This window comes from Pan paniscus, chromosome 10 (assembly GCF_029289425.2).
Source record: "Pan paniscus chromosome 10, NHGRI_mPanPan1-v2.0_pri, whole genome shotgun sequence".
Taxonomy (NCBI): domain Eukaryota; kingdom Metazoa; phylum Chordata; class Mammalia; order Primates; family Hominidae; genus Pan; species Pan paniscus.
The window spans coordinates 30,107,818-30,123,029 of NC_073259.2; positions in this window are offsets into that span (position 1 = coordinate 30,107,818).

Consider the following 15,212-nt stretch of genomic DNA (forward strand, 5'->3'; position numbering starts at 1 on the left):
ATTTTTGTATTTTGAGTAGAGATGGGGTTTCACCATGTTGGCCAGGCTGGTCTCGAACTCCTGACCTCAAGTGATCCGCCTGCCTCAGCCTCTCAAAGTGCTGGGATTATAGGCATGAACTACCATGCCGGACCCATTTTTTTCTTTTCTTTTTCTTTCTTTTTTTTTTAGATGGCATCTCACTCTGTTGCCCAGGCTGGCGTACAGTGGCACAATCTCAGCTTACCGCAGCAATTTCTTGGGCTCCAGCAATCCTCCCTAATTAGCCTCCTGAGTAGCTGGGACTACAAGCACATGCCACTGTGCTTGGCTAATTAAAAAAAAATTTTTTTTTGTAGAGATAAGGTATCACTATATTCCCCAGGCTGATCTTGAACTCCTGGGCTCAAGCGATCCTCCTGCCTCGGCCTCCTAAAAGTGTTGGGATTACAGGCGTTAGCCACCACGCCTGGCTGTTATGTGCATATTTCTAATGTACTTTTAAAAATAAACATACACATTTTTTAAAATTTTTAAATGTTTTTATTTTATTTTTTTTGAGACATAGTCTCGCTTTGTCACCCAGGCTGGAGTGCAGTGGCGTGATCTCGGCTCACTGCAAGCTCCACCTCCCGGGTTCATGCCATTCTCCTGCCTCAGCCTCCTGAGTAGTTGGGACTACAGGCGCCCGCCACCATGCCTGGCTAATTTTTTGTATTTTTAGTGGAGACAGGGTTTCATCGTGTTAGCCAGGATGGTCTCAATCTCCTGACCTCATGATCCGCCCCCACCTTGGCCTCCCAAAGTGCTGGAATTACAGGCGTGAGCCACTGCATCTGGCCTACAAAATTTTTTAAAATGTGTCTTCCTTGAATTACCTAAAGTCATCTTTGTAGTACTCTATGGGGATGACCATAATAAGGAATGCTCAAAGAAGACATCATACAAGGGACTGAGTAGCTTTACCTGTAGGTAAATGCAGGTCATCCTGACTGAGTACATCGAGGAGGCCTATTTAGAAGAGTTGGCATTTGAGGAGGTTTAAAAACATATGTAAGCCTGTAATATTTCAAAGAACTAAAGGAACAGGACAAAATGATAAGATTTGACAAAGCTTGGCGGTGAGTTCACAGGTGTCGCTTTTCTTCTTTGAATGCTTGAAATATTTCACAATAACAATAATAAAGTATCTCTAGGATTTGGAGAAGAGAAAAGCATTCTAAGTAGAAGAGAATGCTGGGCACGGTGGCTCATGCCCGTAATCCCAGTACTCTGGGAGGCCAAGGAGGGTGGATCACGAGGTCAAGAGTTCGAGACCAGGCTGACCAACATGGTGAAACCCCATCTCTACTAAAAATAAGAAAATTAGCTGGGCGTGGTGGCGTGAGCCTGTAATCCCAGCTATTCAGGAGGCTGAGGCAGGAGAATAGCTTGAACCTGGAGGTGGAGGTTGCAGTGAGCTGAGATCACACCATTGCATTCCAGTCTGGGTGACAGAGTGAGACTCTTTCAAAAAAAAAAGGAAGAGAAAGTATAAGTGCCAGGCACAGTGGCTCATGCCTGTAATCCCAGCACTTTAGGAGGTCTAGGAGGGTGGATTGCTTGAGCTCAGGAGTTCGAGACCAGCCTGGGCATCAAAGTGAGACGCCCATCTCCACAAAAATATAGAAATTAGCCAGGCATGGCTAATTTCTGAGTAGCTGGGACCACAGGTATGAGGCTGAGGTGAGAGGATGGCTTGAGCCTGGGAAGCAGAGATTGCAGTGAGCCGAGATTGCACTACTGCACTCCAGCCAGGGCAACAAAGCCAGACTGTGTCTCAAAAAAAAAAAAAAAAAAAAAAAAAGTCTGAGCGAAAGCACAGAATCCTGAAATTCAGGGCTGGGTGTCTGGTCCTATTGAAGGTGAGTGCTGGAAAATAAGGCTGGAAAGGTAAGATAAAGTCAGATCATGCAGGACCTAAGTGGTCCTAACTAACTGGGAGGGCTGTGGTGGTGGGGAATCCCTGGACATTTCTGATGAGTAAGATGATATGATCAGAGCAGTAAATTATAAATAGAACTCTAGGAGAAATTTACAGGACTGGGAGGGCCCAAAGTTGAAAGGATCTTATTAATAGTGATTCAGGTGAAAATGATCTCCCTATACCCCCTAACATCCTGATTTCTTCCCTTGTTCTGCTTGCTTGCATTCTGCTTTTATTTAAAACAAAACAAAACAAAACAAAACCCCTGAAACTATACATTTCCACAGGGAAGTCACAATTTCTTCTTCCCACTCCAGATTCTTTGTAGTCTCATCCAACTTTATTGTAGACAAAGGGTTGGTAAACCTTTCATGTAATGGGCCAGATAGTAAATATTGTAGACTTTGCAGGCCATACAGACTCTGTTGCAGGTACTCAACTCTGTCACTGAAGCAAGAAAAGCAGGCATAGAAAATATACAATGAATGGGCATGGCTGTATTCCAATAAAACTTTATAGACACTTAGATTTCAGATAATTTTCATGTGTCATAAAATATTTTTCTTTCTTTTTTTCAACAATTAAAACATGTAAAAAGCATTCTTAGTTTTCAAGCTATATAAAAACAGGCTGAGGACTATGGAAATGTAAAACAAAACCACAGTGAGACACAACTTCTCACTCCCTACGACGGCTATATAAAAAAGATGGATAAGTGTTAGCAAGAATATGGAGAATGAGAACCTTCATACATTACTCCTGGGAATGTAAAAATGCCACAGTTGCCTTGGAAAAGTTTGGTAGCTCCTCAGTTAAACATAGTTACCATATGCTCAGGCAATTCCACTTCTAGATATGTATCAAGAGAAATGAAAACATGCCAACACAAAAACTTGTATTGGATGTTCATACCACATTATTCATAATAGCCAAAAAGTGGAAACAACCCACATGTCCACCAACTGATGGGTGAATAAACAAAATGTGGCCTAGCCATATAATGGAATATTATTTGGCAATAAAAAGGAATGAAGCATCCTAGCGAGAGCAATTAGACAAGAGAAAGAAATAAAGGGCATCCAAATCAATAAAGAGGGAGTCAAACTGTCGCTGTTTGCCAATGTTATAATCATATACCTAGAAAACCCCAAAGACTCCTCCAAAAAGCTCCTAGATCTGATAAATGAATTCAGTAAAGTTTCAGGATACAAAATCAATGAACACAAATCAGTAGCCCTGCTATACACCAACAGTGACCGAGCTAAGAATGAAGAATGCAACCCCTTTTACAATAGCTGAAAAAAAATAAAAATAAATAAAATAAAATACTGAGGAATATACCTAACCAAGGAGGTGAAAGACCTCTACAAGGAAAACTACAAAACAGTGCTGAAAGAAATCATAGATGACACAAATAGAAACACATCCCATGCTCATGGATGGGTTGAATCAATATTATGAAAATGACCATACTGCCAAAAGCAATCTATAAATTCAACACAATTCCCATCAAAATATCATTCTTCACAGAACTAGAAAAAAATCCTAAAATTCATATGAACCCCCCCAAAAAAGCCCACATAGCCAAAACAAGACTAAGCAAAAAGAACAAATCTGGAGGCATCACATTACCCAACTCCAAACTATACTATCAAGCTATAGTCACCGAAACAGCATGACACTGGCATAAAGATAGGTACAGAGACCAATGAAACAGCATAGAGAACCCAGAAATACAGCCAAACACTCACAGCCAACTGATTTCAACAAAGCAAACAAAAACATAAAGTGGGGAAAAACACCCTAGTCAATAAATGGTGCTGGGATAATTGGCAAGCCACACATAGGAGAATGAAACTGGATCCTCATCTCTCACCTTATACAAAATCAACTCAAGATGGATCAAAGACTTAAATCTAAGACCTAAACCATAAAAATTCTAGAAGATAACATTGGAAAAACCCTTCTAGACATTGGCATAGGCAAGACTTCATGACCAAGAACCCAAAAGCGAATGGAACAAAAACAAAGATAAATAAAATGGAACTTAATTAAACCAGAAAGCTTCTGCACAGCGAAAGCAGCAGCAGAGTAAACAGACAACCCACAGAGAGGGGAAAAATCTTTGCAAACTATCCAACCAAAGACTGATATCCAGAATCTACAAGGAACTCAAACCAATCAGCAAGAAAAAAACCAATCCCATGAAAATGGGCTAAGGGCATGAATAGACAATTCTCAAAAGAAGATATTCAAATGGCCAACAATCATATGAAAAAATGCTCAGCGTCACTAATTATCAGGGAAATGCAAATCAAAGCCACAATGTGATACCACCTTACTCCTGCAAGAATGGCCATAATTTAAAAATAAAAAAATAATAGATGTTGGTGTGGATGTGGTGAAAGGGGAACACTTTTACACTGTTGGTGGGAATGTAAACGAGTACAACTACTGTGAAAAACAGTGGAGATTCCCTAAAGAACTAAAAGTAGAACTACCATTTGATCCAGCAGTCCCACTACTGGGTATCTAGCCAGAGGAAAAGAAGTCATTATATGAAAGACACTTGCACACACATGTTTATAGCAGCACAATTCATAACTGCAAAAATATGGGACCAGACCAAATGTCCATCAATCAATGAGTGGATAAAATGTGATATATATATATATATATAATGGAATACTACTCAGCCATAAAAATAAATGAAATAATGGCATTTGCAACCTGGATGGAGTTGGAGGCCATTATTCTAAGTGAAGTAACTCAGGAATGGAAAACCAAATATCATATGTTCTTGCTTATAAGTGGGAGCTAAACTATGGGGATGCAAAGGCATAAGAATGATACAATGGGCTGGGTGCAGTGGTTCAAGACTGTAATCCCTGTACTTTGTGAGGCTGAGGCAGGTGAATCACCTGAGGTCAGGAGTTCAAGACCAGCTTGGCCAACATGGCAAAACCCCATCTCTACTAAAAATACAAAAATTAGCCGGGCATAGTGGCGGGTGCCTATAATCCCAGCTACTCAGGAGGCTGAGGCAGAAGAATCGCTTGAACCCGGGAGGCAGAGGTTGCAGTGAGCCAAGATCGCACCACTGCACTCCAGACTGGGCAACATGAGTGAAATTCTGTCTCAATAATAATAATAATAGTAATACAATGAACTATGGAGACTCTGGGAGAAGCATGGGAGGTGGGGTGAGGAATGAAAGACTGCATATTGGGTACGATGTACACTGCTTGAGTGATGAGTGCACTAAAATCTCTGAAATCACCACTGAAGAACTTATCCCTGTATAACCAAATACGACCTGTTCCCCAAAAACCTACTGAAATAAAAAAACCAAAATACAAAACAAAACAAAAAGGAATGAAGCATTCATGTGATAGAACATGGATGAGTCTTGAAAACATTATGCTAAGTGAAAGAAGCCAGTCACAAAAAACCACATAGTGTATGACTCCATTTATAAGAAATGCCAGAATAGGCAAATCTATAAGGACAGAAAGTAGATTAGCAGTTACCTAGGGCTGGATGGGTGTGGGTTTTTTTGGGGAGGGAGTTGATTAAAACGTTATAAAATTGTAGTGATGGTTGCACAACTCAGTGAATATACTAAAAACCACTGAACTGCACACTTTAAAAGGGTGAATTGTATAGTATGTGAATTATATCTTAAATCAAGCTGTTGAAAAATAAACAACAGTGGGCTGTGAGCCAAAATTGTCCTGCAATTGGTAGGTAGGTTGGCAAGGATGACAGATGAACTGATTCCTTTCAGAGGCCTGTTAGTGGATTCAGCTATTTGAGCTTGGAAGACTCACTTAAGGAGAGCTGGAAGTTGACTGTAATCAGAAAGTCCTTTGTTCTCAGGTCTTGCTGGTGAAAGGATCTATCTTACAGATGTTTGACATAAGCAATAATGAACTCCTCACCACCTGCTGGTTTGTAATTACAGCCATGAATTCAGCCCAGGAACTCAGGTACATTCAGACTCATTGTGGTTTCTAGTACTGGGTTCTTGCATAGCTACTTGGTTGCAAGGACCTTCACTTGGTCTCAGCCACACTTCCCAGACAAGCAATCATTTTATCCATCTCTCTTCTTCTAGACCATTTGGTTAGTGTCTTAGTCCACTCAAGCTGCTATCACAAAATGCCACAGACTGGGTAGCTTATCCAAAACAAATATTTCTCACAGTTTTGAGGAGCTGCAAGGGAAGTTCAAGATCGAGGCACTGGCAGATTTGGTGTCTGGTGAGGGCCTGCTTCCTGGTTCATAGATGGCTGTCCTCTCACTGTGTCTTCATATAGTGGAAGTGGCCAGGGAGCTCTCTGGAGTCTCATATAAGGGCACTAATCCCACTTTTGAGGGCTGTGCCCACATGAATCACCTCTTGAAGGCCACACCTCCAAATACAAGCACATTGAGGGTCAGGTTTCAACATATGATTTTTGGGGAGACGTAAACATTCAGTCTATAGCAGCTAGTCAGCTTCAATTCCTAACTGTCTCAGATTTGAAAAACAAAGCTTCATCTCACTGTCCTTTTGGAGAGCTAATATGAGGGGCTAAGGGTAGAGTTTAATTTAAATTTCCTTCTTACAATCAGAGTCCTCGCCAAGGCAACTGCTTAGTTTTCGTACTGCACTTGGGATCTTACACATTCATTCCACAAATACATATTTTATGGCTACTATGCATTGGGCACTATTCCAGGTGCTAGAGATATAGTAGCAAACAAGAAATAAAAATCCCTGCCTTTGTGGAGTTTATATTTTATTTTGTTTTTGAGATAGAGTCTTGCTCTGTTGCCCAGGCTGGAGTGTAGTGCAGTAGTGCAATCTCAGCTTACTGCAACCTCTGACTCCTGGGTTCAATCGATTCTCCTGCCTCAGCCTCCCAAATAACTGGAATTACAGGCATGTACCACCAGACCTGGCTAATTTTTGTATTTTTAGTAGAGATGGGGTTTTCCCATGTTGGCCAGGCTGGTCTCGACCTCCTGATCTCAGGTGATCTGCCCTCCTCAGCCTCCCAAAGTGCTGGGATCACAGGTGTGAGCCACTGAGCCCAGCTGGAGTTTATATTTTAATAAGATGGAGTTAACCCTTCTTTCATCTGCTTCTTTCCATAATGAAATGCTATACTTTATTATCATGAGTTAGTCTTGAATCAGAGTCCTGTGCTCCATGAAAGGTCATTTCACCATTTCCTCTAGGCAGAATAGAGTCAGACTCATCCTGGACTGAACTGTTAAGTCCTGTGAGTTCTTTCTACAGCATAGTAACTAACCAGCACATTGTGCACATGTACCCTAAAACTTAAAGTATATTAAAAAAAAAGATGACACACACACACAAAAATAAATAAATTCTTGAAGAGCTATATTGAAAAAAAAATCCCATCCACTTCTCTTTTTTCTTCCTTCTTTTTTTTTTTTTTTTTTTTTTTTTAAGAAATGAGGCTCTCACCATGTTGCCCAGGCTGGACTTGAACTTCTGGGCTCATGATCCTCCTGCCTCAGCCTCCTGAGTAGCTGGGATTACAGCTGTGTTCCACAACACCTGGCTCAGCAATAGCTTTTGTACACATCTCCCTGAATTTTCAATTTCCCCATTGTTATTAAAATAATCAAATCTGATCATATCCTTTCCTTATTTACACCTTTCAATAGCTTTTCTATTTTTCTTAGGATTAAGTCCAAAATATTTACCTGGCCTGTGGTGGCACTGCATTTACTGGTCCCTCCCTACCTCACCTGAAATCACTCTGCCCTTGGCTTGCAATGTTCCCACCACATTGGTCTTCTCTCTTTATCTTGAAATGCCAAGCCCCTTCACACCTCTGTTACACACGCTGTGACCTCATGCTGTGATCTCGCGCCTGAAACACATAAACCTTCACCAGGTTTATGTGCACTTACATCCACAAAACTCAGCTTTCTCCTTGAGGCTATTTCTGATGTTACCATATATATACTTTTAGTTATTACAATAGTTATTTATGTTCTTATTTAATTAACGTTACCTCCATTAGACTATGAGCTCCATGAAGCAGGGTCATGTATGATATGTTTACCACTATATCTCCTTACCTAGCCCAGGATCTGGCTCATAGTAGATGCTCAAAAGGTGTTTTCAGTCACAAACAGATATTTTGAAAAAGAAGATCAATTAGAACAAGACAATTATGAAATTACCTTAAAAAGTGAAAAAGTATTTTATGGCTAAATATTATGATACAAATTGAAATAATGGAAAAAGAGGGATATGATTAGAAAAGCAGGAAAGGAGACGGAGAGTGAGTGACAAAGAGACAAGGAGGAAATTGGCAGAATAATAGCTATATTGAAAGAGGAGGAGGGTGGGGAAAAAGAGAGAATTTTATTTAAAATAAAAACTAGTGATGGCTTGCCTGGAGGAGCATTTGTACTTTTAGGAGACTTGGACGATTAAAACCCAGAACTGCTACCCAGACACTGGTCAAAAACTACCCCAAATTTTGTAATGACCAATTTTGTCCACCTCTTTATGTCTTTTGTCTCAAAACTTCACATTCTCCCAAATGAGATATTACAAACCTTCCTCAGGAGGGCTAGAAGTTTTAGGAAATACAGCACATAGCAGTTTTTCTGCTTTCAAGAGGGAAGTTTCTCGGTCGTTCACTTCCAGGCTCAATTCTAGGATAATTTGTGTTTCATCTCCCCTCACTTTATGCCACCCAGGTGGCGACAGCTAATTTTTAAAAAGTTGGAAGACAATCTTTGGTTTTATCATTAAGTGTCAGAAAGAGGGCATTTATGGAAAGAAATGTTTAATAACATGCAGAAAGCAGAGTCCCAAGGGTCCGTGCAGACCTTTGCCTCAAATGTAAATGAGGGAATGAAGGGAAATGCCACCTTTTAGTATGTAGGCAAGAATGACAGGAATGAATGTTCAGAGGAGTTAAGAATTTAATGATAGATCCACACTTAACAAAAAGCTCTAAAGATCAACTCTGAGGTGCACAAGACATAAATTTTAATGATGCCTATGTCACTAAAAAAAAAACAAGTCCACAAGGCACAAAGGGAGAGTCCTAATGAGTGCTCAATCTGCAGAAATAACTGGAAAGAAAATGTTGACAAAGGTATATTTCCCATCCAGTTCTAGAGTTTAAATAATGTCTATGTATGAAAACTCTTAAATTTTAAGAAGGATAAAAATTAGTGTATTTTATGGTGCTCATGGTATATAGCACTAGCAAAACTGATTATTTCAACAGTAAATTACAGAGTATTAGGTAGGTGCTCAGCGGTATAATGATTAATAAGACCCAGTGCCTAGCTTTAAGAAGCTTAGAATACAGCAAGGAGAACAAGTTAACCACAAAAATAACTATAAGGTAGCTGATAATAAATGACCAGGAGATTCAAAGTTTTGTGAGAGTTAGAAGGAGAAAAGGCTCATAATCTTACTGAGACAATCACTAACATTTTCATGAAGGAGGCAGCATTTGAGATGAGGCTTTTTTTTTTTTTTTTTTTTTTTTTGAGACGAAGTCTTGCTCTGTTGTCCAGGCTGGAGTGCAGTGGCGTGATCTCGGCTCACTGCAAGCGCCGCCTCCTGGGTTCAAGCAATTCTCCTGCCTCAGCCTCCTGAATAGCTGGGACTACGGGTACATGCCACCACGCCCGGTTAATTTTTTGTATTTTTAGTAGAGACGGGGTTTCACCGTGTTGGCCAGGCTGGTCTCAATCTGATCTCATGATCCGCCCACTTCGGCCTCCCAAAGTGCCAAGTTTACAGGCCTAAGCCACCGTGCCCAGCCGAGTCTTTACAAATAGTAATATATTCACAGTCTGGGATATGAGGGAAGATGCTTTCAGATAGTGGGTGCAGCAACAGCAAAAGTACAGAAGTGGGAAAGCAGGAGAGATTTTTAGGAAACCCGATAGTTATTTTGCCAGAGTAGAAAGTGTATATGTTTGAGAAGAAGGGCAGTAGGAACTACAATTAGAAAGGTAGGTAGGAGTCAGATTGTGAAAAGCTTTTTATTCATTCATTCAACAAATGTTCACTGAGTCCTTGTGCCTGGCATTGTGCTAAACTCAGTGGCCAAAACAAACAACAACAAAAAAAATAGGAGCCAGGCATGGCAGCACACACCTGCATGCCCAGCTACTTCAGTGGCTGTGGTGGGAGGATATAGCTTGAGCCCAGGAGTGCCAGACCAGCCTGGGTAACACCGTGAGAACCCGTCTCACACTCCCCAACACACACTCCCCAAAACAGATAGAGGCCTTGAATGCCACAACCACACCAACTATGCATTCATAGATTTTCTCAGAGACCCAAACATTCTTTTCTTAAATTAAGTCATATTTTTTTGTCTGCTCCCCAGCTCTTTTTTTTTTTTTTTTTTTTGAGACAAGGTCTCACTTTGTCACCCAGGCTGGAGTGCAGTAGCATAATCTTGGCTCACTGAAGCCTCGACCTCCCAGGTTCAAGTGATCTTCCCACCTCAGCCCCCCAAGTAGCTGGAACTACAGGTAAGCGCCACCACGCCCGGCTCATTTTTCTATTTTTAGTACAGACAGGGCTTCGTCATGTTGGCCAGGCTGGTCTTGAACTCCTGAGTTCAAGCAATCTACCCGCTTTGGCCTCCCAAAGTGCTGGGATTATAGGTGTGAGCCACCGCAACTGGCCTTGCTCCCCAACTTTCATGATGAGTTAGTCAAACTTATCAGTGGTGGTAGTCTGAGTACATGTGAAGAGAAATGCCTTCTCCCTGTCTCACAGGGGTTCAAAAGTAATTTTGAGGAAAGAAAGAAAACACATTTGCAACCAATTACACTTTCAAGTTACATTCTAGTTTCAAGAAACGAGGTCAGATTCCTTAGGGGGTTCGGAAGGATTTAACCCGTTCCTTTCTGGGAACAGTGCCTTCCATGACTTGTTCTGCCCAGAGGCTGGCTCTGCTTAGTTTGTCCCAGTGAGGGTGATAACACAGTGATGATCCTTTCCCAGTGGCTGATCCACCGGACTGGCCAAATTAGGACTTTAGCTACTGGAAGCAACTGCTAAAGAATTTCAAGGACAAATTCTTGCAGCTGTTTTCAGCCTTGAACATGACTAGAATATCAATCTATAAGCTGGAGGTGGCACACCTTGAGGATCTGTTGAAACTGCAGGAACCCAGATTTTAAAGCAGCAAATATGGGCATGCTGGCTATTAAAATAAGAGGGTGTGTCTACATTTAAACTCTTAAAAAGAAACATGAAATAACAAACATTAAAAATAGAAATGGAAATAACTGAAATGCAGGGCAATTATGCAGCTGATAATTAAAATGAAATGTAAGAATACATTAGGGAAAAGACCATAATAAAAGATTATCATTAACTCTAGGAGTTATAACAAGGAGACTTCCCGGACTGAGTGTTACTTGGGTATAAGGTAGAGGCAGGGGCTCAAAAAGCTTTCTCAGTGTGAAGCCCAAGCAGTGGAGCTCCTTGTCCTCAGGGTTTTAACTCAGGCCTGACAGTAAACACTTCAGGAACTGCTGCCAAACTTGTCACCCTAAGTCCTTACTCAAAGCTTCTGGGCTTTGAACATCCTCACTGATGAATGTGAATTTACTTACTATTCTACTTACCACTTAGGTATCAGTCTTCTAGTAATACAGTGTCTCAGAGTACCTAATCACTGTCCTCCCTCTTACCCTCTCAATCTGAAATCTGGGTTGGGCCAGCCCAATCAAGAAAATGGCCTAGTTTTGATTCCTCCAAATGTAGAAGCCATTTCCTTTTTACTTTTTTTTTCTTTTTTATTGAGACAGGATCTTGCTGGAACGCAGTGGCACCAACTATCATAGCTCACTGCAGCCTTGAATTCCTAGGCTCAAGTGACTGTCCTACCTTAACCTCCCAGTAGCTAGGACTATACGATAGCATATGCCATCATGCCAAGCTAATTAAAACAATTTTTTTTTTTTTTGGTAGAGACAGGGTATCACTCTGTTGCCCAGGTTGGTCTGGAACTCTTAGCCTCAAGTGATCCTCCTCCCTCGGCCTCCCAAAGGCAGGGGATTACAGGTATAAGCCACCATGCCCCGCTGGAGCCATTTCTTAAAATCAAACTCTCAGTGACACTCTCTAGCTTGGAAAGGAAGACACAGCAGAACTACCCTTTTTTGAGACAGGGTCTCAATCTGTTGCCCAGCCTGGAGTGTAGTGGTACAATCACAGCTCACTGCAGCCTCAACTTCCCTGAGCTCAGGTGATCCACCCACCTCAGCCTCCTGAGTAGTTGGTACCACAGGCACGCACCACCATGCCTGGCTAACTTTTGTATTTTTTTTTTTTTTTTGTAGAGACGGGGCTTTGCTGTGTTTCTCAAGCTGGTCTCAAACTCCTGTGCTCAAATGATCTGCCAGCCTTGGCCTCCCAAAATGCTGAGATTACAAGTGTGAGCCACTGCGCCTGGCCAGAAATACCATTCATTTAATTCTGTCAATAACCATACATGTTTTAGTGCCTAATATATTTCTAGCACTGTACTTGATCCTTGAGGAAGATAAGTGTCAGAGGCTAATAGCTATGGATTTAGGATCAACACAATCAAATAAAGGAACAACCATACATGTTTTAGTGCCTAATATATTTCTAGCACTGTACTTGATGCTTAAGGAAGATAAGTGTCAGAGGCTAATAGCTATGGATTTAGGATCAACACAATTAAATAAAGGGAAATAAAGAAACAAAGAAAGGTATAAGATAGTAAGTACATGATTGGCTGTTCATCTTTCTCCTTTATATGTACTGTGCTAAAAAGGCACCCTTGTCGAACTGCTTTGCTACCATGGTGACAGTTACTAAGAAATGCACAGATGCACATATGAACAGGTTAACGAGTTCTGTTTTTTTTTTTTAAATATGTAGTGTTTTCCCAGTCCGATGAATGATTCTTAATATCAGTTTCCATACAAAGGTGTTTCATACAATCACCTCTGTCAATTTTTTGTATTCAAGTCCTTAAAGAAACTGGAGCAAGAGCATGTGGACCTATCCGTGCTGACTCTCGACAGTTTGGGGATTTTCCTGCTGCTCAGGGATCAGGCATTAACTCTTCATGTGTAATCTGCGAAAGCTATGAAATGATCTGGGATTCTCTGATTCCCCTATTAAGAGATGGGGGGGTGGGGTGGAAAAAGAGAGAGAGATAGGGGGCCAGTACCCTCTAGAACACTCCTTCCTATGTCTGCCATTATCCACAGGCCAAGACCTTTTTACCTGCACTCAGCACGAAAGAAATCTGCATTCAGCCCTAAGAGTAGCTGCTTGGGCAGTGATCACAGCTCTGCTTTAAGGATAAGACTCCTACCTGTGACTACAGAAAGAGAAAAGGTTTCTCAAGGTTCTGAGTGCTGATTTCTCTGTGGCAGCCCTAAATTACATTTGAATGTCACCCCCAAAGGAATACACTAAATGACAACAAGCACAGATTCTTGTGAGGATGGATATTTCCCCTTGGACAAATTTCAATCTGTATCTATATATCTTTATACATACTTACCATGAGCCTGTTATGTACTGTGCAGAGCACCAGACCAGGTACCACGGAAGAAAACCGTAAAACAAAATTGGGATCCTATAGGAGCTTAGAATTTAGAAGCTAAGATCTTTTCACATAGAAGTAATAATGATGGAATGAAAAACTAAGTAGAATTTATTCATAGAGTTCTGGAATTTTTGGACTAGAAGTATTGTAAAGATCATTCTCTGTTTTGCAGAGGAGAAAACTGGAGCTCACAGAGTTAGTAGTTTACCTGAGGTCACAAAGTAAATTAGTGGCAGAGCCAGAAATACATCACAGTTATCAAGAGCTTTGTTTATCTTATCACATGTAACAACTATTAAGCATCAATTCCAGGCAAGGCAATATGTAGCTTGAGATAATACATGTAAAATGCCTAGAACCAAGTCTGGAACTATTAGCTGTCATCATTATCACAATCATCATCATTATCATGGTTAAGAGTACAAATTTTGGTCTTAGCCAGACCTCGATGTGAGTCCCAGTTCTGTCACTTATTGTGTAACTGTGGACAAGCTACTTAAGTCCCAGTTTCTTTATTTATAAAATGAGAATAAAAATATCAACTTCATAGGATAATTGTGAGGATTTAATTAGATAGTATGTATAAAGTGCTTCAAATATCACCTAGCATGTTGAAACTGTTCAAATATTAGCTGTTCCATTGTGAACAGCTGACCTATGTACACAGGGAGTCAAACAAAGACACACATATAGCATATTGATGGAACTTCCCTTTGAGCTGACAAAAAAGGAAGCCAGTCAGTTAACAACATTTACTGAGTTTTCACTGTATACAGGTATCAGTACACAGTCATGTGGAACAAAGAAAGTAAGAGAAGAAATGCTATTTTGGATGTTATAATATATAAACTATTTATCATCCACAACAAATACACACCAACTACCTACACAGTGATGAATAAGACTTGAGTTTCTGCAAAGAGATAGTCTAGTGGAAGCAGCAGCAAGAAATTAGGCCATTATGACATGGAGTGATGTACACATTGCAGAGCTAGGGCTGAGAGCTATGGAAGGTTATGAAAGGGCATCTAATCCACTAACGGTAAGGAAGTGTCAGGGAAATTTCCTCAAATGAAAGAATAAGGAGTTGTCCAAAGATGAGAAGAGTTGAATATAGCCTAAAGCAACAAACCTGCTGTGGTGAGTACTCTGGACTGGCTCTGGCTCTCAGCCATTCCAATCTTCTAGTGTGCTTTCTTTGAATACAGAGGTTAAAGAAGGAAAAGACACATTTCCCTCATGTCCTGCAGGTAGAGTTATGCTTCTGCCAATTAGATACACTTGGAAGGTGGATCCTAGGCTACAGTTATGTTTTGTTTCTGCTGGAAAACTAGTTGTAGACACATTGGGTATTTCTGCAGCAGTATTTCAGTGTCTAGGTCCTACCCCTGTGCCTGTTTGGAGGAAGTAGCAGGGGCAGCAGTGGTCTCTTGATCCTTGGATCACAGGTACAGCAGTATGTCTTTGAACTCAACACTCCACTGGAGGTCTCTGCCTGCCTGCCTTTCTGATTATTGCAGAGATGGCAGCTCCTCAGTAGACCATCCAGCAGACTTGCTCTAGGAATCATTTCTGGAGGCCTGCTAAGTGACCATTCCTTTAGACTTTCCAATGATTTTATAAGCTCCTGATACCCTGCATTAAATTCATTTTTGCTG